This window comes from Schistocerca americana, chromosome X (assembly GCF_021461395.2).
Source record: "Schistocerca americana isolate TAMUIC-IGC-003095 chromosome X, iqSchAmer2.1, whole genome shotgun sequence".
In the NCBI taxonomy this organism is placed as follows: Eukaryota; Metazoa; Arthropoda; class Insecta; order Orthoptera; family Acrididae; genus Schistocerca; species Schistocerca americana.
In genome coordinates this window covers 137,874,451-137,901,219 of record NC_060130.1, presented here as the reverse complement: position 1 = coordinate 137,901,219, position 26,769 = coordinate 137,874,451, and positions in this window count along the sequence as shown.

The window sequence follows — 26,769 nt, the reverse complement described above, 5'->3', positions numbered from 1 at the left end:
TCTTGTACAGATGGCGCATCGATCGAGTAACGTGCTCAACTGATAGCGCACTGCCTCTAGGTTAGCGTACGACAGGAGCAATCAGGAGACATTTATGTTTAAGTGGATATTGTACGTAGGCAAGGACCTGACAGACTGGCAAAAAGAGATAATCGTGTTTGGCCGCGTCCGTTGCCACACGGTATGTGAAAATACTGGACTCGATGTTTCGCGACGGACTATTCAACGTGTCTACAGACCGTGGTGTAACACAGTTGGGCACGAAACACGACATCAAAATTGTGGTCGGAGAAAGAGCTTGACTGAGAGGGATCCGATAGCGTTTCACGGCTTGTGAGTCAAAATCGCTTCCAAATCCGACAGGAATTACTGCAGGCAGTGGACGAATGTCCATCTCCAGCTGTTAGCGAGAGAAAATTGCGACGGGAACTGCATGGAAAGAAGATTTGGAGTCGGTCACCAGGCAAGAGGCTATTACTAGTACAAAAACGGCAACAGCAAAGTTCATCGGGCTGGAAGAATATGTGACTGGTTTCCCGCACCCTATTACATCCCGACTGCTCTGCAGAATCACCTGACTCGAACACCACAGAAAATTTGTGGGACATGTAAGAGCGGGCAAAACGCCGACATCTGTATCTCCGCAATTTGGTGGAATTGTGGGATGAAATCGTCAGCGAGTGGCTTAATGTGATTGCACAGTACCTGCACAACACTGCAGGCATCCAGGCGGTTATCAAGTCTAGGGGTGGAATTATACGGTATTAAAGGATGCTTGTAATGATTTCTCTAGGAGTAAAAATTTTTGGTCCGGCGAGCTTAACTTGTCGTACAGGCGTCAGGCTTTGTAGTGCTGACATTATGTAGGCTGAATATTCATTTACGAAATGAGAGGCGAGAAGAAATTTTGGAAATTCTTACACGTCTACTTAAATGAATGGATATCACTCATAACTAACATCAAATAAATCAGTACTTGATGTACTCATTCCAATCTTATCTCTGCATTCTACGATATATGTCATCTACTACTAAGTACTGTTTGAGAGAATAAATAATTCCCTTGTACGTACTAGTCGGGTAACAAAGTCTGTGTACAATTCGATGTAGTAAGCTTGCTGCACACAGAAGAGAGACGTAAATGCGAAACTGTTTCTGTGAATTGTCCATATTATTTAGTTTACGCTGACATTTTCAAAAGCGAAAGTCATTATACTTCTTCGTATGTCACATTTACACAAACAGAAAGTAAAAAATGAACAGCGTTCAGCACGGGAGTAGTAGGCTACTGCCGCCATTTTGATATCAAATTAGTGTCAAATTGATATGCAAATTAATTAAATTGATCAATTAATTAACCAACCACCACCCTGCACACCGACACCGACCACGCCCACCCCCATCCCCGGATGACGTCATGCGTATTTCTCAGCCAGCACGTGGATCCCAGGACCCTCCCGCTCCCCCTCCCACCCCCTCCATCCTCCCTAACCTAGCAGGAATTCCGGGTAAATTCTAATTTTGGCGGCAATTCCGAATTTTGGCAGGAATTTCGAATTTTGATGGGAATTTCTTTGCCCCAGGGCAGTGCCGACGTCCCACCCTCCCCGCCTTCCACAGAAATTGGTGGGAAATTAAAAAAGGCGGTCCCTTTTCCAGGACTCGAACTCTGGTTCTGCTGGATGGAGAGCCGAAGTGCACCCCCCTCCCCCCCACAATTACACCACCAGAGGCGCTTGGAATTGGCGGGAAATTAAAAATAGAGGTGCCCTTTCTGGGACTCGAACGCTGGTCCTCCTGGACAGAAAGCTCAAGTGTAGCCCCCATCACATGAAAACTGCCCTGCCCAGATGCAGGAGAGGAAGGTTAGACTAGTGTACTTTAATTATTTTGATTGGGAAATTGAAGTAAAGATCGGTCCCAATTACGTAATTAATCATAAAGATCGGCCCTAATTACACAACTCTATGCATAGCTCTACACAAGGACTCCCCCTGTAAACTATGTGGGTTTCTGTAACACATACTCCAACAAAGGCGACGTAAGTATTACACAGAGGCGCTATATTACAGCATGCTAAAGATATGTATCCCAAGGCACAACTGCGTTCTCACACATTAAATATAGATATTACCGAATTACGGCCGGTTCTCACAAACAATGTTATTCCATAAGTATTAAGGAGAAAAAACAATGCATTTATCAGACTTAAGCCTTTCCCTAGAGTGTTCTGAAGGAAAAGTAGACCGACGTCACATGTGCCACCTTAAATAGGGGTGTACTCGAGACATGTGATGTTACGACGAAATTACTGTATAATCCTACACATGAGCAAAACAACCTAACAGCAGACCAGGACTTCTTAGCGCAAGAGGAATGCTACCAGAGATGTGGTGATGTTACTGTAAACAGCAATAAGACTGTGACATCTCCTTTAGCTACTGATCATGCTGCTTCATCGTGTGCACTTCCGTGCAGCAGGGTATGGGTGGTACCTAAATGATCAGCTGCTGAAAATATTCATGTTGGTTCTTCCTCTCCCTATTTCCTAGTGAGACATAGCTGCATCCATCAAAAGCGATAGTCCATACACACTGACGATGCCATCCTAGGAATAGTGTGGAAGGAAGTAGTTTAATGATTTTAAAGTTTGTCACCGTAGTGATTGGGATAGGAAACTTGCAGGGTAGTTGTATGTCCGATGTTGGACAAATATATCCTGCATTAGAGTATTAAGACCGTTGCATTCTGCAGGACTAATACTTCAGAAACTGTATGGCATTTACAATATAGCATTTTTAGGTGCAGTGCTGTGTAACCATAGGAGTGGGTGTTTATACTCTACGATCATTTCTTTCATGCCGGTAACTTACTGGTACTGACTCCATATAGTGGAATAATGCTTCAGAATTGATAGCACGGTTGATTTAGGTGAAATGTTTCAAACTCCATCCGTCTGGAGCTCCATTATGTATAAGACATGCGTTTCTTCTTAACCATCTGTTATATCACCGCAACACTCTCATGTCTACTATACACCGATAAGAGTCGCTATCTTCCTGTCGGGGGTTCGAGTCCTCCCTCGGGCATGGATGTATGTGTCGTCCTTAGCGTAAGTTATTTTAAGTTAGATTAAGCAGTGCGTAAGCTTAGGGACCGATGACCTCAGCAGTTTTGTCCCTTAAGACCTTACCACAAATTTCCAGAACTGACACGTGCATCTGGGGAGATCTTGTGCTTTGGATGTGTGTCACTGGTAAGACTGGTGTCACAGGGAGGATTGGTCAGAGACAGTGTGGGATGGATCTGCCAATCTCCGACTTTATCTTACGAATGCGTGAATACTCTATGACGCCCATCCACATATGGAAAAACGCCAGTCGTAATCGTAAATTTCGCACTATGATCGATGCGCTGGTAATACGAAGATAAAATAATTGCATGGGTATAGGACGCTGTCACATATACTTCGGTGTATATGGTCGAATGTATAAATTGGCATGGTTCAAATGGCTCTGAGCACTATGGGGCTTAACTTCTAAGGTCATCAGTGCCCTAGAACTTAGAACTACTTAAACCTAACTAACCTAAGGACATCACACACATCCATGCCCAAGGCAGGATTCGAACCTGCGATCGTAGCGGTCATGGATAAATTCCACAGTCATCTAGCTGCATTATCAGTCTAGTATATGGTACTTGCAAAGTAGTGGAGGGGTGATTTAGCGATGACGCAGAAATTGTGAAGCATTCTGTTGTGGCACTGGCCACCACGTGATATTTAGCTTTATGCGACAGCCAAAGGATCGGAAACTATTAATATCGTTTCAGCACCTGTCACAGACCTTGAAGTCACGTAGAAAAACAGTGTATGGCAGTGTGTAAAACTGTAGTCGTACCCTGCTTCGATGTGCTACAGCCGAAAAAACAATGTATTAATCTGCTTATGAAGGACCAATACAGGAACCCTCTCTTCTGATTGATAGTCTGCTGGATATGGTCTTCCTCCTGTAAAGTCAGCCGGCCGCTGTGGCCGAGGGGTTCTAAGCGCTTCAGTCCCGAACTGCGCTGCTGGCACGATCGCAGGTTCGAATCCTGCCACGGGCATGGATGTGTGTGATGTCTTAGGTTAGTTATGTTTAAGTAGTTCTAAGTCTAGGGAACTGATGACCTCAGATGTTAACTCCCATAGTGCTTGGAGCCATTTGAATTTTGCAGTAAAGTCGATAAAACATTATGCAGATGTGTGCAAGCGACTTCGAGCACTGGTCACGTGCTACAATGGGGTGATACGTGTATATGTAATACGCTCGATGTCAACACGCAGACGGTATTTGTTTTTGCGATATATTGGAAGAGAGAGACTCAGCAAAATCTTATAGGAGATTCTATTACAAGGAGTGGTATAACTGGTTAAAGTTTGGATGTAGATAGTTCTCTCAAAATTACACCGAGTTTGCTCGTAAAACTAAAAGAAATAGGATGAACTATTCTCATGGAATCATGACTGTTTTTGTTATTATGATCGTCACGACTTTGTGTTTAAAAAATAGGTGTTACCGCAAGTCCTGCGTTATTTCATACTTCATAACCTCCAGTTGTGAAGTACACACCACTTGAATTATAGCTCGTTGTGGAATCTAGAAATGATAGTGTTTTTTTCCGAAATGTGGTAAGACTGCTAGAAACATGCTGTGATGATCAAATTGCTTACAAAACTAGAACACAAGAATCTACTGTATGATAGCATATTTATAGACATGTCAGTAGAGGGGAGTGATGAAGCAAAAATGTCAAATTTAAGCACACAGACGGTAATTGGTTTCGATTTAACAGAAGGGAGGATTCGGTGAAATGTTGTAGGAGGTTCTATTACAACACAGGCTCTCACGATTTGATTTGTAAACGAAGGTGTGATATAGCTTTGCATTGGTAAAACGAGACTTGCCATAGTTTGCGAAACATCAACATCCTCTTGAATTATAGATTGTTGTTGTTGCACATAAAATGATTGTGTTTTTTCCGACATGTGAGCAAATGGCGTGAGAAATGGTATTCTCTATTGTTATTTCACGTGTCTGAAATGTCTGTAAAACAACAATGCATTATAGTTTATTTACAGACACTGATTTGGACGTGAGAGACACTCTCAGGTCGTGTAATTTGTCCAACACACTGAAAGAAATTGCTTAACATAGATGTTTTCTTCTCCAGAGTTTAAATTCTCACTTTTTCTTTACTCTTACAACGGTTTCGAAATAAAAAGCACATTCTGCGGTGATCGGTAGTTTTCGCAGCAAAATAGTGGAAGTTTTTCCCTGTCATGTGAGGGAGGACATGTATAGGCCCCTGGTCATTTGTAATCAGTGGTGGTGCACTTCGTTGGATATTACAAAATAGTGCGAGTTGCTTCCTGCAGTTGGACCTAAAAACTACACTCATAAATTTTAAAAAAATTGACTGACCCTATTTTCAAACAAAGAAAACATTTACTATCATAGCGATTGTGTTTTCCTTTTTAAAAGATGCATGATTATAAGAGTTGCGTTGACGTTAAATAAAAGTGTTCTCCATCACAGAGCGACATGCCTATTGGAGACACTGTAGGCGTGCCTAATCTGTGTGAGGTCGCCGACGCAACTCCCCCCCCCCCCCCCCCCCCCCCCCCCGACCGGGGGAAGTTGCCTGGTAGAATTTTGCATAGAGCAAAACTTAATCATACTAACACTGGGTTAAGAATCATGAAAGAGGCCTGGAGACACTGGAAGGTTTCAGACTGATTATGTAGTGGTAAGACAGAGATTTAGGTACGAAGTTTTAAATTGTAAGACATTTCCAGTGGAAGATGTGGACTCTGACCACAAATTATTGGTTATGATCTGTAGATAAAAGTGAAGAAACTGCAAAAAGGTAGGAACTTAAGGAGATGGGACCTGGATAAACTGAAAGAACCGGAGGCTGTAGAGAGTTTCAGAGAGCATTAGGGAACGATTGACAGGAACAGTGGAAAGAGATACAGTAGAAGGAGAACGGGTAGCTTTGAGAGATGAAATAGTGCAGGCAGCAGAGGATCAAGTAGGTAAAAAGACGAGGACAAGTAGAAATCCTTAGGTAACACAAGAGATAGTGAATTTCATTAATGAAAGGAGAAAATATAAAAATGCAATAAAAGAAGCAGGCGAAAAGGAATACAAACGTTTCAAAAATGAGATCGACAGGAAGTGCAAATTGGCTAAGCAGGGTTGGCTGGAGGACAAATTCAAGGATGTAGAAATATGTATCACAAGGGTAAGGTAGATACTGTCTACACGAAAATTAAAGAGGTCTTTTGAAAAAAGTGAACGACCTGTATGAATATCAAGAGCTCAGATGGAAAAGCAGTCTTAAGCAAAGAGGGGAAGACAAAAAGGTGGAAGGAGTATACAGCGGGTCTATAGAAGGGCAATGTACTTGAGGGCAATGTCACGGAAATGGAAGAGGACGTAGATGAAGATGAAATGGGAGATATGATACTGCGTGAATAATATGACAGACCACTGAAAGACTTCATTCGAAACAAGGCCCCGGGAGTAGACAACATCCCATTAGAACTACTGATAGCCTTGGGAAAGCCAGCCATGATAAAACTCTTCCATCTGGTGAGAAAGATGTATGACACATGTGAAATACCCTCAGACGTCTAGAAAAATATAGTAATTCCAATCCCAAAGAAATCAGGTGTTGACAGATGTCAAAATTACAGAACTAACAGTTTAATAAGTCACGGCTGCAAAATACTAACACGAATTCTTTACAGACGAATGGAAAAACTGGTAGAAGCCGACCTTGGGGAAGATCAGTTCAGATTCCGTAGAAATGTTGGAACGTGTGAGGCAATACTGACCCTACGATTTACCTTGGAAGATAGGTTGAGCAAAGGCAAACCTATATTTCTAGCATTTGTAGACTTAGACAAAGCTTTTGACTACGTTGACTGGAATACTCTCTTTCAAATTCTGAAGGTGGCAGGGGTCAAGTACAGGGATCGAAAAGTTATGTGCAGTTTGTACCGCAATCAGGTGGTAGTTAGAAGAGTCCAGGGGCACAAAAGGGAAGCAGTGGTTGAGAAGGAAGTGAGACAGGGTTGTAGCCTATCCCCAACGTTATTCAATCTGTATATTAAGCAAGCAGTAAAGGAAACAAAAGAAAAATTTGGAGTAGGACTCAAAATCCACGGAGAAGAAATAAAAACTTTGAGGTTTGCCGAAGACACTTTAATTCTGTCCGAGGCAGCAAGGGACCTGGAAAAGCAGTTGAACGGAATGGACAGTGTCTTGAATGGAGGATATAAGATGAACATCAACAAAAGCAAAACGAGGATAATGGAATGTAGTCGAATTTAATCAGGTGATGCTGGGGTATTAGATTAGAAAATGGGACACTTAAAGTAGTAAATGAGTTTTCTATTTGGGGACTTCAAAACAAGCAATTTGCCTGTATAGAGCAGGTTCTGAAAGGTATTGACGCAATGTTTTGCATCCATTTACCATAGGAATCAAAGAAAGAAACCAAACACATTACACTGCATTTACTCTCTGTGCCTTGACTAACACATATGAATCCATGACAAAAACAAATTATTTGAAGAATCTCCTGTGAAAGGAAAAAGAACAGGATGTGACGCTTTAATTATAGTGCACTGGATCAGAAATCGTGAAATTAATTCTGTACAACATTGATGTATTGCATACTAGTGTAATAAAATACTCATCAAATAAAAACGATTTTGTGCCTCTGTTGCTGGCGAGTGTGAAACGCAAATCACAGACAAATTTTATGGGTCACCACTCAACAACATTATAGCATTTTACACCGTCGAGAGTGAGCAGTGGAGCAGACGTTGTCAATAGAAGACGAGGCAGTGCATTGCCTCAGCCCCCGCTGGTAGGCAGCAAACGGGTCCCAGAGAACTCAGACGCATGTGGTGTTCAGACGCAGATCGTCGGCCAAGAAATCTCTTGCTAAAATATTGTTGAGCCAAACTGTTATTACCAATGAGACAGAAAGCGAAATATATTGTAGATTCGCTTGAATTACACTCATAGCTTCAGCACCGACAGGAAAGGGGCGATAAAAGTTTTGTTGATGTGTGCTTTCGGTTGCCAGACGTCGTATTAGCTAGTCTCGTGTTTTACCTCAAGACAACGGTCGTAGTGAAGAGTGAAGTACTCAGACTGCAGTCAAGACTTCCTCCGGGAAGTGTCGCAGTCTACAATTTTGCCAGATCGAGCATATTGCCGGACATAGAATTCTGAGGGGAGCACGAGTGTATTGTTCACCTTATGTGAACGACTCGGCGCTCAATTATTTTTGTCTAAGACTGTATCTACAACACATATTGCACGCTGAAGACCCAGAAGTATTAAAAAAACAAAATTAGTTCATGAGAGCAACGTTAACTATAGCGTTCGATGTATTCATAGTAGTGTGTATGTGTGTGTAAACGCCTTCAAATGTCCACTCAAGGAAGACAAGGATACACAGCCTAGCTACAATATTATAAATATGCCTCAGTTTGTGGATGAACTCAGACTTAGGTTGATAATCATTCTGAATATTTAGCAGTACTGTACCCATTGGTGTTAAACTCGTTTTCAACCAATGATTCTGACAGCTACAGGAACACTACTTGTGATACCTCTTAGGCAAAATACTTACGAAGTGCTATCAGACGAAAAGATCAACCTGACCTAAACTGTGGGAAGTTAATTTTACAACCTTCGCACCTGGATAAAGAGCTTATCCTATTTGAGATATCTGTGATCGTTGCTGCATAAGACGATATAAGAAGAAACTAGATTCCTTCAGCTACGACAATGTCTAAGAAAATCGTCTTAACGGCACTAAATCGCGATTTGTGAATCGTTTACCGGCCGTACTCTGCCGCATATCGCTGGTAGGAAGGCATAAAGCTTACTGACAAATTTCACAGAAGGAAAAGGGGGACGAAATGTCTCCCACTGGAAGGTCATGTTGTTTTATTTAAATGATTACAAAATCAGCTAAAATGAACAGTGAGGTTGTCAGTATAAGCACATTACTGTTGTCAGTATGATATTGCACTGCACAGGGCCTGTAATGATAAAGGGCCCGATTAGGTCAGGCATATTGTATGCAGAAGTGGGAGAGAGAGCACCACTAAATTCTACAATCCGTATGCATTGCATACACACAGAAATTACTGTTACAGTGTACTTATGGAGCCCAATGAGTGAATTGTGTATTTTCCAGTGAGAAAGAGCACTGGCAAACAGTCTTTGCTACGTTAGGTTACTTAAAATGGTGTCACTCTGAGCTAGAATTTATGGTCAGCGACTAAGTGTAAGGTCAATGTGTCGGATGCGGGTCTTGCAACTGTGAAATACTTTTCTACATTATAGAAGCGAATATTAAATTTGAACTAATATTGCGAAAATTTTGAACTTGGATAGCTTAGAATGAAAATCTTTCTGTTTATTGCAAAGGAAAACAATTGATTTTCTAAAACATTCACTGTCATACACAACTTGAAACAGGCCACGTCGACCAAATCATACGGAAGAACTGAAAGCGGCGTATACCGGAAGGCAGTAAGATCCCTTGGCTTTTGGTTTGGCAGTATTCGACAGCCATTTCTAGGCGCAAGTAAATGAAGAAAGGCAGCGCGTTTTTGTTATCAAGTAACGTCTTCATCAATTACTTTAGTTTTAATGTAATCTACGAGTAATTGCTGATGATTGATACTAACATGAAAAGGATTCCGTAGACAGGGAAAGAACCTGTTCTTGGGCAACTACTTCTATAATGACCAAAAGGCATTAAATGATCTTCAAGCACATGTATTCCAGCAGCGGTATGAATAAAATGATAGTAATAATGATGGTAATAATCGAATTATCCGGTAAGTTCACACTTCACAGTGGATTTTCTCGAACTAAGAAATTTTCTGAATTAGTGAAAATTTCAAAATGGCTTCACATCGAGGGTATGATGCCTAGAAGAGTCTTTACATCCTGCTGACATGAGAATAGCATAATCACCGAGTCAGAAGCTTGCTTCTACTTAACTTTTTAATAGACTCGCGTTTTTCCACCGTGACTAATTTTGTAGGGTAAGCACATCATCCGTTACGGCACGCTCCTGGGGCTGGGAATTGTGTTCACAATGGTCTGGTGGAACGAACAATCACAGGTGCAATGCATGGGTTCAGGCATTTACTTTTAAGAGGCACAAACAGATTTACTTTACCTCTGGTAACCTCAAGAGAAAGACGTTATAATCCAGAATACGCATTAAACATCACGTTCCCTCATCACCAACTGGGCAGAGCCGGTTCACGTTGGGAAATGACATAGGCGGCTAGTCATGGTAAACAGAAATTTTGTCGCCAGTAAACTTACCTACATTAGAAAATTTTATTTTATTTTATGAACCGATACCCATTTAAAGGAACAGGGCTCTTATTGTACTTGTACTTGATTGAACTAGAGACGTTGAAAAATTTGGTGCAGGACTGTGATTGGAATTCGTATCTCCTCTTTCGAGGATCTGAATCTCTCGGAACACTATAGTTCAATCATTTCGTTTCTTTTTCCAAGACTACAATCTACTCTAGGTCTCCTCCAAAGGTAAGTATGAGGGTCCGAATCCTGATCCAGTACAAAAATATTCATAATATCATTTCAACCCCTATCACGTGCACACCGGACTGCTAGTGAAAATTAACGTGCATTTTTAATGTCTGTTTATGTGTTGCCAACAATCGCAATAGGCGTCGTTATTTCTCGTCAAACACGCACACATCTTACTGTTGGTGAGTAAGCAATTGATACTTAAGCTATATTCGTGGATGATAAAGAAGGACGGTAGGTGTGGGGTTAGCTGTCGCTCAGGCACAAAAATTTGTATAATTACTTTAGATTCCAACACCTAGCAGCTGGTAAGAAAAAACGATATGTAACATTGGATTTTACTTAGTTAAGAATCCGATTACGTTTTGGCTTCGTGTTTCCGTCACAGAACTTCACATCCTGTGGTTCATCTTTAAATGTATGCACACATTGTTACTTCTGAGTGGAGGTATATCAACGTCTTTCGTGGTTAGTTAACAGGGATGAAAGGGTGCTGATTGGAGTCCCATTTTATTACAAAAACTGTCGTCTTTTATTTTCAGCCAGCCGGGGTGGTCGAGCGATTATAGGCGCTTCAGTCTGGAACCGCGCCACCACTACGGTCGCGGGTTCTAATCCTGACTCGGGCATGGATGTGTATGATGTCCTTAGGTTAGTTAGATTTAGCTAGTTCTTAGTTCTAGGGGACTGATGACCTCAGATGTTAAGTCCCATAGGGCTTAGAGCCATTTGAACCATTTTTTATTTTCAAGTTTAGATTTGGTTACTGACACTGGCGAAAATTTCGGTAGTTAATGACTCTTCATAGCTAGTTAGCAATATGATTAGATTAGATTTGATTAGTTTAATACTTGTTCCATAGATCATGAATACAACATTTCGTAATGATGTAGAACGTGTCATTTCAATGAAACATTTCCTTACATACCATGATTCAATTTCTTTACAACAATTTTATACTCTCTCTCTCTCTCATTCTTTGTTATATTTATCTCTCTCTCTCTCTCACGCAAACACACACACAAATTCTTTATTTATTTTTATTTGTTTGTTGTGCTCGACTATCGGCAAGGCACGGAAACGTTCGTGAATGAGTTTCTTAGTTTTGAGTACACTTACGAAAGAAATACAAAAACAACAATGAGAGTTACTGATTTATGATGCTTAGTTTGCAGCCAGTTCTGAGTATTATTATTAACTACGCTCCAGTCCCTAAACCTAGTTACAGAAATGCGAATCAGACGCATTATGTATTCCAGGCCGTGGAAGCCGCTTTTTTGAGACGCCAGCTATGGTCACTTCCTAGCCTGCTGTAGTATCACATCGGTTCGTCTTCTTCCTGCTGGTACTGTCACTGAGATTTGACAATAGGGCAACGTATGTTTGGCAACTCTGTGATCGACGAGTTACTTCCTGGTGTGCACGGAATTAAGCCTCAAAGTTCACCTGATTTTTCCTGTCATTAAATAACCTGAGTTATTATCGCTTGAGATGTAACAAAAGACTGTAAATTTACAGTCTTCAGACCAGGAGAGTCGTTGCGCTTGGAAATCGCAAATAATCTGGTTCCTTAAACAGCCGTCTTGTAAGAGGAAGCTAAGCCTAATACCTCTTTGTTAGGTCTGTAGTAACGTGTAGACCTCTGAAAAAGCGTCTGTTATGGTTCGTGGTTCCAGTCTCGCTGACTGTAACGTTTTTATCCCTTCTGTGAAAGAGCTACAAGCAGTCAGATCAAATATCGATAAGGAAATCGCACGAAAATACTTTCTGCTCATAGTGCAATGGTGAAAAACTTACAATGCTGCACAACAGGTAACGCTCGTTTCCGCTGCTGACAAGTAAATTTTGGGTTTCTAGGAATACATGATTTTATTTATGAAATGCCACATTTGCATACCTCTTGAATATGACATAGCACACCAATTAAACACAGACCCAATCGAAATCTAAGTGAGTAGTATTTTACTAATTCGTGCCGATAGAGGCACGTTTGTGTACAGATACTCAGTTGTATTAAAACAGACTTTCGTCGTAAGGTTAATGTGGCTAGTTTTATTTCATTTCTTATAATACAGTGCACACTTTTCGTAAGTTTCTTTTAGTGTTGTTAAAACAATAATAAACATGAGAGAACAATTAATCATCAACAATGTATGTGAATTCTCTGATGTCGTCCTTAACAGTCTGACAATGCACATGCAGTTTATTGATTACATGCATGTAGAAAACTTGTTCTGAGTTAAAGCTGTCAAACAAGGTTTGAAGAAGAATAAAATGCTACTACCACACGACAGATAATGTAGAAAATACTTTTCTGACGTATTTTTGCATGATGCGCTCTCCCCATACATAATACAAAAGTTTCGAAATGCATCTGCTGCCTGGCCATGTATTAAACCTGAAAAGAACAAAATGTCGCAAAAGTTAGCCCTTTTTCCACATGCGACTATTTTGGGTTGAGAAATGAAGGGAATTAGGTTCAAAGTTCCATTAGATTGACAACTTCAGCAGACAGCAGAATTGCGTTTTAAAAAATGTAGCAGTGAATGTACTCCAACTCGCGACGCCTTATCTACAGTGTGCGACACTTACCGTTACGGTTCCAGCTGGCATGTAGCTACAGCACCTCCAGAAGTGAACAACAATTCCTCCAGAACTTCCGCGTTCCTCAGTGCTGTGAGATAATGCGTATGGCCGGATCTAGACTTCTGAGAGACAGACAGTTACAGCTTTTCTTTTGTACTGCACGACGTTTTCAACAAACAGATAGCGCAGTAGAGTAGCTCAAGTGGAAAGGAACTCTTCCTATTTAAATTTCTGCATGCTACACTGTTGGCAGTTCTGTGTAGGTGGCAGTTACGTGATTTTATTTCGGTGATTACAAAATAGAGTCGAATGTATCCACTGGGTAGCCGAGGCAGCTAGTTCATGGCGATTCGGTCAACCAAGTAAATGAATGTACTGAACATGCTGCAAACCACTACAGGGAGCCTGTGTGTCAGAAATCTAATCCAGTGTGGCGCAACGGCGTAACGATAGAAAAATGAGTCACAGAGAAGAGAGACAGATTCCATTCTCTTCTGGCTATGCCAAGTGAAGGATGTATAATGGCATTGTGGTCTGAAATTCACATTAAACATGATATTCCTTCTCTTCCAAGTAGACGTTAGGTTGAACCACAATAAAGTCAGGAGTGGCGACATGTAGAAACTCTATCATCAGTAACCTTTCTTACACTAGTTATTTGCTTCTAGTGACGAAACAAGCGCTATGTAGTGTCACAGAACACTTATTCCATCTTTTATTTGATCTTCGGTATGTCGATAAAATTGGTTCTGAACTGGGAATGCAACTCAGACCGCCCTTAACGCGGAATTTGATCCCTTCGTGACAATACAGCTCGACTACAATTAGTTGTTTGCTCACAACTGCAGATTCCTCAACATATCCACATATTGCGCGTGAATGGGTTCGAATCCTGGCCTGGCACTACAGTTTTCATTATGAATTATCAAGCTCTAGCGTGAGAACACCTATCTGCTGGTGGATAATAATTCTGATTTTAATGTATTTTCATTCATTGTCAACACTAACGATATCCGACGTTTTTGACTCCCAGTGAGACACAGAACTATTTGCGAGATCACTGTAAGTTCAAGAATGTTATTCCGAGCTGCTGGTGGAGAAAAATTCGTTAGCTGACGTCTCTTTGTGTATAGTCAACAACGATATGTGTGGGGTTCGATCACCAGTCAGCACTGAGCTCTTCGTCATATTATTTCTTGTTCAAACATGCTCAAATGTCGCTGCTGGTGTAACAAACCCATATTTAACGTTCGTTTTCTCTAGAATATAACAGCGATGGGTGCCGGGTTGGAGTCCTGAGAAGGAGAAAATTAATGTTTCGTCTCGTCATTTCAGTTAAAACATCTTGCTACTGCCGAGAAGGTCTGATATGTCACAGTTGATTGTGCTTCGATAACAATCCGATTAGGTTGTGGGTTCGAATCCCTGTCCAACACAAAGCTTTACCTCACGGCATTTCAAGTAAGTTATTTGTGAAGAAGCAATATTTAACATCTCTCGTAGTTCGTTAACAGGGACAATAGATGCTAGGCAGGAATTCGCGTCCGTTATAAATGTTTACGTCATGTAAGTTAAAGTTAATATTTGCTAACTGATACTGTCTAAAATCTAGGTATATCACTCTGTATGCCTAGTCAGGAATGACTGTTAGTTTCCGTCAGTAACGAAATCTTTGCTTAGTCTGTATGACCTGGATTTGAATCCATATGCAGAACGAGACGGTTCGTCGTGTCATTTGAAGTTCATACATATTCTCAACTAGCTGCTCGTGAATAACTTAAATTTTTAATGTCATTTTGTGTTAAATAATAAGTACGGTATGTTACTTTGAAAGGAAATCATGAATACGACGAACTTACTACATGCATTACCTCTCTGACGTAATAATGAGAGTGGCAACACTTCGGGTATGTCATTTATCGTAATACCTGTGCGCTTACAAGCCTTAAGGACAGTCTTATCTGTGATAAGGTGTTTCCTGATATTTATAGTATCGTGGTATTACTTTACATCTTGAGTTATTGCGATACAGAGCAGTGTTTTCTAGTGGTGACTTGCTGGAACCATTTTCAATAGTCAAACGACTGAACCGAGGAGCGATTAGAGGACCTGCTAGACAGCTGCGTTATGCGGGTTGCATGTGAATAAGGCGGAATGCGATGCACGTCGTTCGGATACTTTTGAGCATGACTGTACCATATATGGTTTTTCCTTGTTTTCTACATAAGTTCTATCTATCCGACTACTGCTGTAAAGTTTAATGAAATTACGAACAACGTCTTCTTCCTCTTCTTTTTTTGCCTTCAAGAGTCATTCGAGAGTTCTGTGACAGGCCTAAATGTGTCCCGGAGTGATTAGTCTCTTTGCAAATGCCCTTACTTCAACAGTCACCGTTTCTTGCAGATAGCCTTACGTCCTCCAAAAACTTTGTTTTGTCAACATGATGTTATATACTAAGCAGACTTGGCTTCTTTCCTATTGCATTAACCCTTGCAGTTAACTCGTTGATTAACCTCTGAATGGTTTGAGAATAAGTATTTAATTGCTTGATACTTTCGTTGAGTGCTTAAAGTCTAGTAGTACGATGTTCAGTACTGTCACAGAGAATCCGAAATTTCATGTGAAGGTGTAGATGAATGCTCTGCCTTCGCCTCTCAGATGTTTGTGAGTGAATGACCTCACGATCTTCTGTAAAGTATAAAGATGTAATTACCTGTTGCTACGGGTGTGTGTACGCACACCATCATCTTCTGAAATATCCTGAAAGTCCCGCAAAATCAACTGTCGTTCAACTGCCTCGCTTTATCTATAACTAAAAAGCTATACTGTAAATGATTCCAGCAATCCCTACATAAAGTTGCAAATTCATCGAATGCCATGTCATTTCTTTCATTTGCCTAGTAAATGTGTTTCAGATTCATATTATCCTGTTTGAAGGCAATAATAACGTTCGCGTTATCTGTTATCAGTTCCTTTGGGATCTTTGAATCTGTCTGGCTTAGGTAAAAGATATCAACACCTCTGTGGAGGCCTAAACAGAAGTTTTTGCTTATTTTATCCCAATTTTCCAATATGACATTGTCGAATATGAATAAAGTATTAGGTTTTGCTTCTTCAGGTGGCGGGATGTTGCTACTTTGGGTGAAAACCTTACATGTCACACCACTGAATGATACCTGTCGTATTTTACTACTGCAAGGTACTGGTAGGATCAGTTCGCGAAATATCTCTTTTCTGATTTCCTAAATCCCAAGAATGACCATGCAAGTACAGCCTACGTTCACTTGCCTGGAACAAGTGCCAAACACAAAATTTCTTATTAGTGTACAAAATTTATTTAAATATTAATTTATTAAACTGATGAAAGGCGACACCACTCAGATCATTTGATGATCTAATGCAATACCAATCCATATATTGGATATACAACAATCATGATAAATTTTTGAAACATTTTAACGAGGATGTGCAAACTGACTGTCATGACAAGGAAGCGGAATGGTTAAAGTTAGATATAGTGGAAATTAGTGACATTCAGTGGCAGGAGGAACAAGACTTTTGGTCAGGTGAATACAATGTTATAAATACAAAATCAAATAGGGGTAATCCAGGAGTAGGTTTAATAATGAAAAAAAATAGGAGCACGGGTCAGCAACTACGAACAGCATTGTGAACGCCTTATTGTACAAAAGATCGACACGAGGCCCACACCTACCACAGTAGTAAAAGTTTATATGCCAACTAGCTCCGCAGATGACGAAGAGATTGAAGAAATGTATGATGAGATAAAAGAAATTATTCAGTTAGTGAAGGGAAACGAAAATTTAAGTCACGAGGGACTGGAATTCGATAGTAGCAAAAGGAAGAGAAGGAAAAGTAGTATGTGAATATGGAATGGGGATAAGGAATGAAAGAGGAAGCCGCCTGGTAGAATTTTGCACAGAGCATAGCTTGACCATAGCTAACACTTGGTTTAAGAAACTGAAAGAAAGTTGTATACATGGAAGAGGCCTGCAGACACTCTAAGGTTTCAGGTAGATTACATAATGGTAAGACAGATTTAGGAAATAGGTTTTAAATTGTAAGACACTTCCAGGGGCAGATGTGGACTCTGACCACAATGTATTGCTTAAGAACTGTAGGTTAAAACTGAAGAAGCTGCAAAGAGATGGGAATTTAAGGAGATGGGACCTGAATAAACTGAAAGAACCAGAGGATGTAGAGTTGCAGAGATGCCATTAGGGAACGAATGACAGGAACAGGGGATGAAATATGGTAGAAGAAGAATGGGTGGCTTTGAGAGATGAAATAGTGAAATCCGCAGAGGATCGAGTAGGTAAAAAGTGGAGGGCTAGTAGAAATCCTTGGTTAACAGAAGAGATATTGAATTTAATTGATGAAGTAGGCAAAAAGGAATACCAAGGTCTCAGATGGAAAATCAGTTCTAAGCAAAGAAGGGAAAGCAGAAAGATGGAAGGAGCATATAGGTCTATACAAAGGTGATGTGCTTGAGGGCAATATTACGGAAATGGAAGAGGACGTAAGTGAAGATGAAATGGGAGATATGATATTGCGTGAAGAATCTGACAGAGCACTAAAGACCTAAGTCGAAACAAGGCCCCAGGAGTAGAAAACATTCCATTAGAACTACTGATAGCCTTGGGACAGCCGGCCATGACAAAATTCCACCACCTGGTGAGTAAGATGTATGAGACAGGCGAAATACCCTCAGACTTCAAGAAGAATATAATAATTCCAATCCCAAAAAAAAGCACATGCTGACAGATGTGAAAATTACCGAACTATCACTTTAATGTCACGGTTGCATAATACTAAAACGAATTCTTTACAGACAAATGTAAAAACTGGTAAAAGCCAGCTTCGATGAAGATCAGATTGGATTCCATCGAAGTGTTGCAACACGCGAGGCAATACTAACCTAAGACTTATTATAGAAGAAAGGTTAAGGAAAGGCAAACCTACGTTTCTAGCATTTGTAGACTTCGAGAAAGCTTTAGACAATGTTGACTAGAATACGCTTTCAAATTCTGAAGGTGGCAGGGGTCTAATACAGGGAGCGAAGGGCTATTTACAATTTGTACAGAAACCAAATGGCAGTTATGAGTCGAGGGGCATGAAAGATAAGCAGCGGTTGGGGAGGGAGTGAGACAGAGTTGAAGCATCTCCCCGATGTTATTCAATCTCCATATATTGAGCAAGCAGTAAAGGAAACAAAGAAAAATTGGGAGTAGGTATTAAAATCCATGGAGAAGAAATAAAAACTTTGAGATTCGTTGATGACATCGTAATTCTGTCAGAGACAGCAAAGGACTTGGAAGAGCAGTTGAACGGAATGGACAATGTCTTGAAGGGAGGATATAAGATGAACATCAACAAAAGCAAAACGAGGATAATGGAATGTAGTCGAATTAAGTCTGGTGATGCTGAGGGAATTAGATTAGGAAATGAGACACATAAAGTAGTAGATGAGTTCTGCCATTTGGGGAGCAAAATAACTGAAGATTGTCGATGTATAGAGGATATAAAATGTATACTGGCTATGGGAAGGAAAGCATTTCTGAAGAAGAGAAATTTAACATCGAGTACAGATTTAACTGTCAGGAAGTCTTTTCTAAAAATATATGTATGGAGTGTAGTCACGTATGGAAGTGAAACATGAATGATAACTAGGTTAGACAAGAAGAGAATAGAAGCTTTTGAAATGTGGTGCTACAGAAGAATGCCGAAGATTAGATGGACAGATCACGTCAGTAATGAGAAAGTACTGAACAGAATTGGTGAGAAGAGGAATTTGTGGCACAACTTGACTAGAAGAAACGATCGGTTGGTAGGACACGTTCTGAGGCATCAATGGATCACCAGTTTAGTGTTGGAGGGAAGCGTGGAGGGTAAAAATCGTAGAGGGAGACAAAGAGATGAATACACTAAGCAGATTCGGAAGGATGTAGGTTGTAGTAGTTATTCGGAGATGAGGCTTGCACAGGATAGAGTATCATGGAGAGCTGCATCAAACCATTCTCTGGACTGAAGACCGCAGTAGCAACTTCTTAGGTTTCGCAGTTTGTTGTAATTCTGCTACTAATGCGTCATGTTTGTTGAATGAGCAAGAAATTTTGGAAGCTCAAGAGAAGAAATTGCTCCACAGCTCACCTTGCACTCGTTTCTTGGAAGGATAATTACACTCTCTGTCATCATTATTTTAAATTATTGATCTATGGAAAGACTAAAGTAAATATGAAAAATAAACCTTGAAGCTTTTTAGTATGCATTACTCATGAAGACATGTCAGTTACACATGTCGGTAATTTTTTAAATAATGACATAAATGGCCCGTCCTCTTGATCCAATTTTCCTCTAAGTTGGCCGAGCGGTTCTAGGCGCTCTATGTGGAACCTACTGCTACTACTAAGACTAATCAGCTGTGCTACACCGAACGCAAAACTTCAAATCACAAATTTTCACAGATCTACTGCCTAAATATCACAAACGAGCGAATAATGTTTCCAGTGGTTTTTCATGCTGTGTTATATTAAGTTAGCTATATATAGCAGACTGTATGGTGGAAATATGTGGAAATACCTACCAGGTTTAGACACATCATTTGTCTTGACTATATATTGGAACCTAAGGAGCCCTTTCTTGTAGTGGGAAAATACGTTAGCTACAGATAGTAGCAAGTGTTGCAAATAACAGGCAGGCTACGACATGTCTGAGATTGCTAACACATGTGAGCGCAAATACCCAGGGCCGTTGCTACAAGTTTTGCCGCCGAAGGCGTGAATTGAAAAATGACACCCCCTCCTTTTTACTACCATCGGTCTCCCGCTATACCCTCCACCCACTCGCACCACCACCAACATCCAACGGCACAACAACGTAACGCCGCTACTATACTTTTAATCATTAAACTAAGGTGACCCGTTGTCTTCATTTTCTGGGGACAGTCCTCAATTTCCTTGCTTTGTCCTCAATTCCTTTAAATTGAGGACAACAAATGTCCTCAATTTCTTATATTTTGTCCTCAGTTTTTGAAATTTCCCTGAGTAATTGGAATAGGAAGAACGAGCCACACATTTTGAACTAGAACCGAACTGAATATTCCAGTGCAACCAAATTTGGCATCAATGCTTGTTATTAAACTGCAAGAAAATAGACCAATAAAAGAGTGGAACTATTTTCTGGTGCGAATGAATTTTTGCTCTAATTTAGAACTTACACTATACTGATGAGACATGCCGATACTTCTATGACATCTGGATAATCGTGGTCTTATTTTTTTTCTGTTTTAATTGAAATATTTTTAGAATGAGGAAAAAATTTCATCTTTTTCAGCATCCACTTTCTTGCTATTAACGAAAATATATGACGCCTTGTTTGTATTTTTTGTTGAGATTTCTACAACTTTTATCGGCCACCCCTGTGGCGCAGTGTTCTAAGCGTTGGCTTTCTGTCATTCGTCTGAGATGGGCCCGAGATCGAATCCCGGCGATGCACAGACGGTTGTTTTTCTGAAGGCACCGGCTCTTTGCCTTCTCTTTGCCGTATGCAACCGCCTACTCTGACTTAACGGTAGAAACTGCCTTGCAAATACCTATCGGTGTAATCACGCGTCCTGGCTGGCGCAGCGTAGTATCTTCCTGTTGATAATGGGCCGTCCGACAATGTGGTTGGGCTGTCGGCCATCGCGGCATGCGGACTGGTGTTGCGCAGCAGCTAGTGCAGCCCTGTTGTGTCTGCACGAACTGCTTCGTCACGTCTTAGCCGAAGGAGAGGTGAGACGGCAGTGGCTGTGGCCGGAACGGCAGCTGTTGGATGGCAGCGGAGAGGGAGGACGGCCATTGATGTAACGTCATGCACCACACAGTCCAATAGCGAGCGAGTCTAGCATGCACGGCGGCGATAGCGCTCTGTGCGAACTTTTTATTGATCCCCAAGCTGGCAGGAGCCACGGTTGAAGCTACAGCGCACTTTGCCCTGCCTAGCGTAGAGTGCTGCGGAGGAACGCAGATGACAGCGGTGGCGTGGGGCAGCCTGTCTGGAGGTTTCGGAGGGCCAGTCCCCCTGTTACGATGTTAAATAAACACTCAGTTGTTCCAAAACAATTTTTTTAAACCACGACATCAGAAGGGCAGTTGTTTAAAGTTACGGAAAAATGGGCCGTATGACATATGTGTTGGTCAAACTTAAACAACTGTTTAAATTGCGACGGTAGAGGGAAAAACCCTGGAATTCTATAAGTGGCCTGACTGCTATAAATAGCCATACCCGCCTCAGTGAATAATAGCTTGGGCTAAATATGTTACGTACGAGGGATACTGGGAAAACAAGGTCCGATCAGTCGCTAAATGGAAACCACTGTGAAAGTCAAAAATGTTTTATTTGCAGCAGTTTGCTACACCCTCCAGCTACTTCTCTACAGAGTCACCACTACGACTTAGACAGTTGTACCGTTGCACGAACTTACCATTAGCCTCGTCATGAAGGCAGCCGCCACTTCTGTACGCTAGTCTGTGCCAAAATGTTTTTATAGCCAGTGGTTAATGTGGACAGTGATGAACATTAAAAGGAGCCCAGTCTGGGTAGATAATCAAACTCCTCTCGTCGAAAACGCTGTAGGGAGAAGGAAATGCATGACAGGTACGATATGAGGGGTTGTTTCAAAACAGGCAAAACCTCGCCGCCGCACACATACTTGGCGGGATACACCCTTGCTCTAGGTGCGCCTACACTACTCGTGCTCGTCATACTCATTGTCAGGAGGCTTGTCTGACTTGCGCTCGTGCTGCTTCTATCTTCGTCCACACTACTCCAGTTGCTTGCCAGGAAATGAAATGTGTGCGAAATCTTACGGGACTTACCTGCTAAGGTCATCAGCCCCTAAGCTTACACACTGCTTAACTTAAACTATCCTAAGGGTAAACACACACACCTATGCCCGAAGGAGGACTCCGCCGGGACCAGCCGCACATTCCATGACTGCAGCGCCTAAGACCGCTCGGCTAATCCCGCGCGGCTGCTTGCCAGGCTTTGGCTCGTGAGGAACCGCACTGTACTCATCTAGATCTGCATCTACATGATTACTCTGCAATTCACATTTAAGTGCTTGGTAGAGGGTTCATCGAACCACAATCATACTATCTCTCTACCATTCCACTCCCGAACAGCGCGCGGGAAAAAGGAACACCTAAACCTTTCTGTTCGAGCTCTGATTTCTCTTATTTTATTTTGATGATCATTCCTACCTATGTAGTTTGGGCTCAACAAAATATTTTCGCATTCGGAAGAGAAAGTTGGTGACTGAAATTTCGTATATAGATCTCGCTGACGCGAAAAACGTCTTTGCTTTAATGGCTTGCATCCCAACTCGCGTATCGTATCCGCCACACTCTCTCCCCTATTACGTGATAATACAAAACCAGCTGCCCTTTTTTGCACCCTTTCGATGTCCTCCGTCAATCCCACCTGGTAAGGATCCCACACCGCGCAGCAATATTCTAACAGAGGACGAACGAGTGTAGTATAAGCTGTCTCTTTAGTGGACTTGTTGCATCTTTTAAGTGTCCTGCCAATGAAACGCAACCTTTGGCTCGCCTTCCCCACAATATTATCTATGTGGTCTTCCCAACTGACGTTGTTCGTAATTTTAACACAGGTACTTAGTTGAATTGACAGCCTTGAGAATTGTACTATTTATCGAGTAATCGAATTCCAACGGATTCCTTTTGGAACTCATGTGGATCACCTCACACTTTTCGTTATTTAGCGTCAACTGCCACCTGCCACACCATACAGCAATCTTTTCTAAATCGCTTTGCAACTGATACTGGTCTTCGGATGACCTTACTAGACGGTAAATTACAGCATCATCTGCGAACAACCTAAGAGAACTGCTCAGATTGTCACCCAGGTCATTTATATAGATCAGGAACAGCAGAGGTCCCAGGACGCTTCCCTGGGGAACACCTGATATCACTTCAGGTTTACTCGATGATTTGCCGTCTATTACTACGAACTGCGATCTTCCTGACAGGAAATCACGAATCCAGTCGCACAACTGAGACGATACCCCATAGGCCCGCAGCTTGATTAGAAGTCGCTTGTGAGGAACGGTGTCAAAAGCTTTCCGGAAATCTAGAAATACGGAATCAACTTGAGATCCCCTGTCGATAGCGGCCATTACTTCGTGCGAATAAAGAGCTAGCTGCGTTGCACAAGAACGATGTTTTCTGAAACCTTAGAGGTCTCACAATCGTGGCCAGTGCCAGTTTCCTAATTTAAAAATGGACGAAGTGGTTATAGAAAGTGCCAGCTTTCTTGTGATTCGCCTTTTAGCTGAGGAAGAAGATAGAAGAAAAATCTACAAAGACCCAAGAGAACGCAGGTGGTGGATGACCACAGTTTTCAGAAGCATCAAAAGATAAGTGGGAGTGATTTGATGGATGACTTGGATGTTAAAAACACATTTCAAGACATTTTGCCGTGTCAGCCGTAACAGAATTTCGAAAGCACTGCCGAGGCCTGCTCCGCTGTAACCACGTGACCGAAAATTATCTTCGGTCTTAAGACTCGGTCAACACGAACGATGAAGCAGCGCTGTTTCAGGGTCACATTGCCTGTGTAGATCTCATCGCCTTGGTTATCAAATAAGTGTAAAGTTATCTCCTGGCGTTCTGCGGATCTCTGCATCCTGCTGCGTCTTCTTACGTATAACTTGCTAGAAATGACACGTGGCAGTCAGAAAACTTCACACAGCGACTCGATGCGCCTTATCGTCTGCTAACGCCGATTCAGGATGACTTGGACGGAATTCTATTAAGTGTGATGAATGGTAATTTTTCTTTCAATGAGAATAATTTTAAGTGCGGATGAGTAGGACACTCTCCTCTGATGTTCTAATACAGTATTAATCGTATTCTGCTGTACTAAGTCATGCTGATTAAACATTCTAAGCGTAACGGTATGAGACAACATTAAATGGAACGAGTATGCAAGGTAAGTTGTAGGGAAGGTTCTCGAAAGGTGTAGCGCACCCGTGCAAGAGATCGCGTACAGAATACTTGTGACGCCCATTCATTAGTGCTGGTCGAGTGTTTGTTATTCCCACCAGGTCAGATTAATGGAAGACACCGAAGTAAGCAGTCTAGTGGCTAGTTGCTAGATTTGGTCTGTCAGTATGAGTGTGTTACGGAAATACTCCATGAGCTGAGAATAAAATCGATGAAGGAAGAAGACGATGTTTCACGAAAAGCTATTAAGGAAGTTTAGACACACAGAATCTGCGATGAACTGCAGAACGTGTCTTCAATATTTATCTTGAGTAAGGATCGTCAGTACCGCAAGGAAAAAATAGGGAATATTAGGGCTTATACATAGGCATACGGGCAATTATTTTTCCTCACGCTCCGTACTGTACAGCGCTTTACTGAATGTGTATGTAGATGTATCGTATGATCACCCATGCCAAAAAATCTGTGGTGAGAATGACATAATTATGATGTACCATCACGACCCAAAATTTGTAATTTCACATTGTCTTATGGTCTCGTGTAATCGCTTAACCCTTGGTCATCAATTCCATCACTAACTAATAATGTCGTGTGACGAGGGCCTCCCTCGGGTAGACCGCTCGCGTGGTGCAAGTCTTTCGATTTGACGCCACTTCGGCGACTTGCGCGTCGATGGGGATGAAATGACGATGATGAGGACAACACAACACCCAGTCCTGGGCGGAGAAAATCTCCGACCCAGCCGGGAATCGAACGCCCGCCCTTAGGATTGAGAGTCTTTGGCGCTGACCGCTCAGCTACCGGGGCGGACTCCATCACTCACTTCTGCTCACTTATGGACAGGCGATGGTTTCCTGATTGAAAAGTCCTACTAGTAGAACGTTTCTGTAGATCCATCGTATATATGTGGATATAAGTCTGCGGCTGATCAGTAACTAGTAGAAAAAGTACACCAACAATAGTAATTCTTCCGAAAAATTTTATTATTTAAGGAACGAGTTTCGACGTTTCATTAGCGGCATCTTCAGGTCCCTATGCGAAAAATGAATGCAGACATTAAATGGAGACATGTAGGTGTATCATATGATCATCCATGCCAAAAAATCTGTGGTGAGAATGAGAGAATTATGATGTTCCATCACGGCCCAAAATTTCTAATTTCATATTGTCTTGTGGTTTCCTGTAGTCGCTTAACTCTTGGATATCAACTCCATCACTCACTTACGCCCACTGTCGTGTGTTAGGAGTGTACACATCGAATAAACAGATATCCACGCACCCAATATGTATGGTACCTATTCTATGTACGCCATTGTTTCGATGTTTCTGTTCGTTTTCCGCACAGGGGCCTGAAGATGTCGCTAATGCAGGGTAAAAATTGGTTGCTTAGATAATAAAATTTGTAGGAAGAACTACAGCTGTTGGTATCCATTTTCTACGAGCTGCTAATAGAATGTTGTGAAGCTACATACGCAGTAGAAAAGCGATACACCTCTGTAACATAAGATCGAAAAATCCTTTGCATTAGAGCAAAAATGTTTCATTAATTTTTGTTTAAATACAGCTACATTCTGGCCATGTATAGATAAGTTTACACGAAAAATATCTTCGTAACAGCAGAAGTACTTACTGCTTCTTCATTATATGGGGTACATATTTCTAAATCAAAAATTTTCAGTCGAGTAGGAGCTGCCCAGAGAATTTTTTAGCTCGCTTTCAAAGTTGCATTTGTTATTTCTCGGACTTTTTATACTATTAGATAAATTGTCAAATATTTTGGTTGCAGCATCATTCACACTAATTTCTAAAAGAAAGTCAGTTTTAATGAAAAGTAATAAAGGTCTTTTTTTTCTTCTGCTCTTGCCCACAAAAGTGCTTTGACAGTGCGATATTTGAGTGTTTTCGAACAGGAATGTGGAATACCGACGATATTAATAGAATATGACTCATTCTGACGTCACCTACAAGTACATTTAAAGAAAACTGTGGTACAACGTTTCGAGGCTAATAAAGAAGTTATTGCAGACATTGGTGGGTGTCTCACATACCTTACAGAATCATATTTGAGGGTGTGAAGTCTACTCGCTGGGAAACGCTGGACAAAGATATTTGACTCAATAAAGGACTATGTCGAAAAATAAGTATAGTCGATCTAAGAAACACATCCACGTTTCACAGCCTGTCCATGACATTTTCCTCTTTCTTCGAACTCCAACAATGGCACTACCTTAAATATAAGAGGCGTTCGAAATGAAACGAGCCGGAGGCATAATTACAGAAACCAGTACCTGTATGTTAGAAGTATTGACCCTGGCTGTTGAGACACTTGTCCCACTGTGACACAACGCGGTGAATGGGTGTCTCATAAAATTCCCGGGCTGCGATGTTAACCAGTTCCGCACGTACAGCTAGACGTCGTCGTCCGAGGTGAATCGTTTGCCCCTATGCTGACTTTCTTCTTTGACCAGCATGGCCCCCTTCTGATTCACTTCCTGCGGCACGGGGCA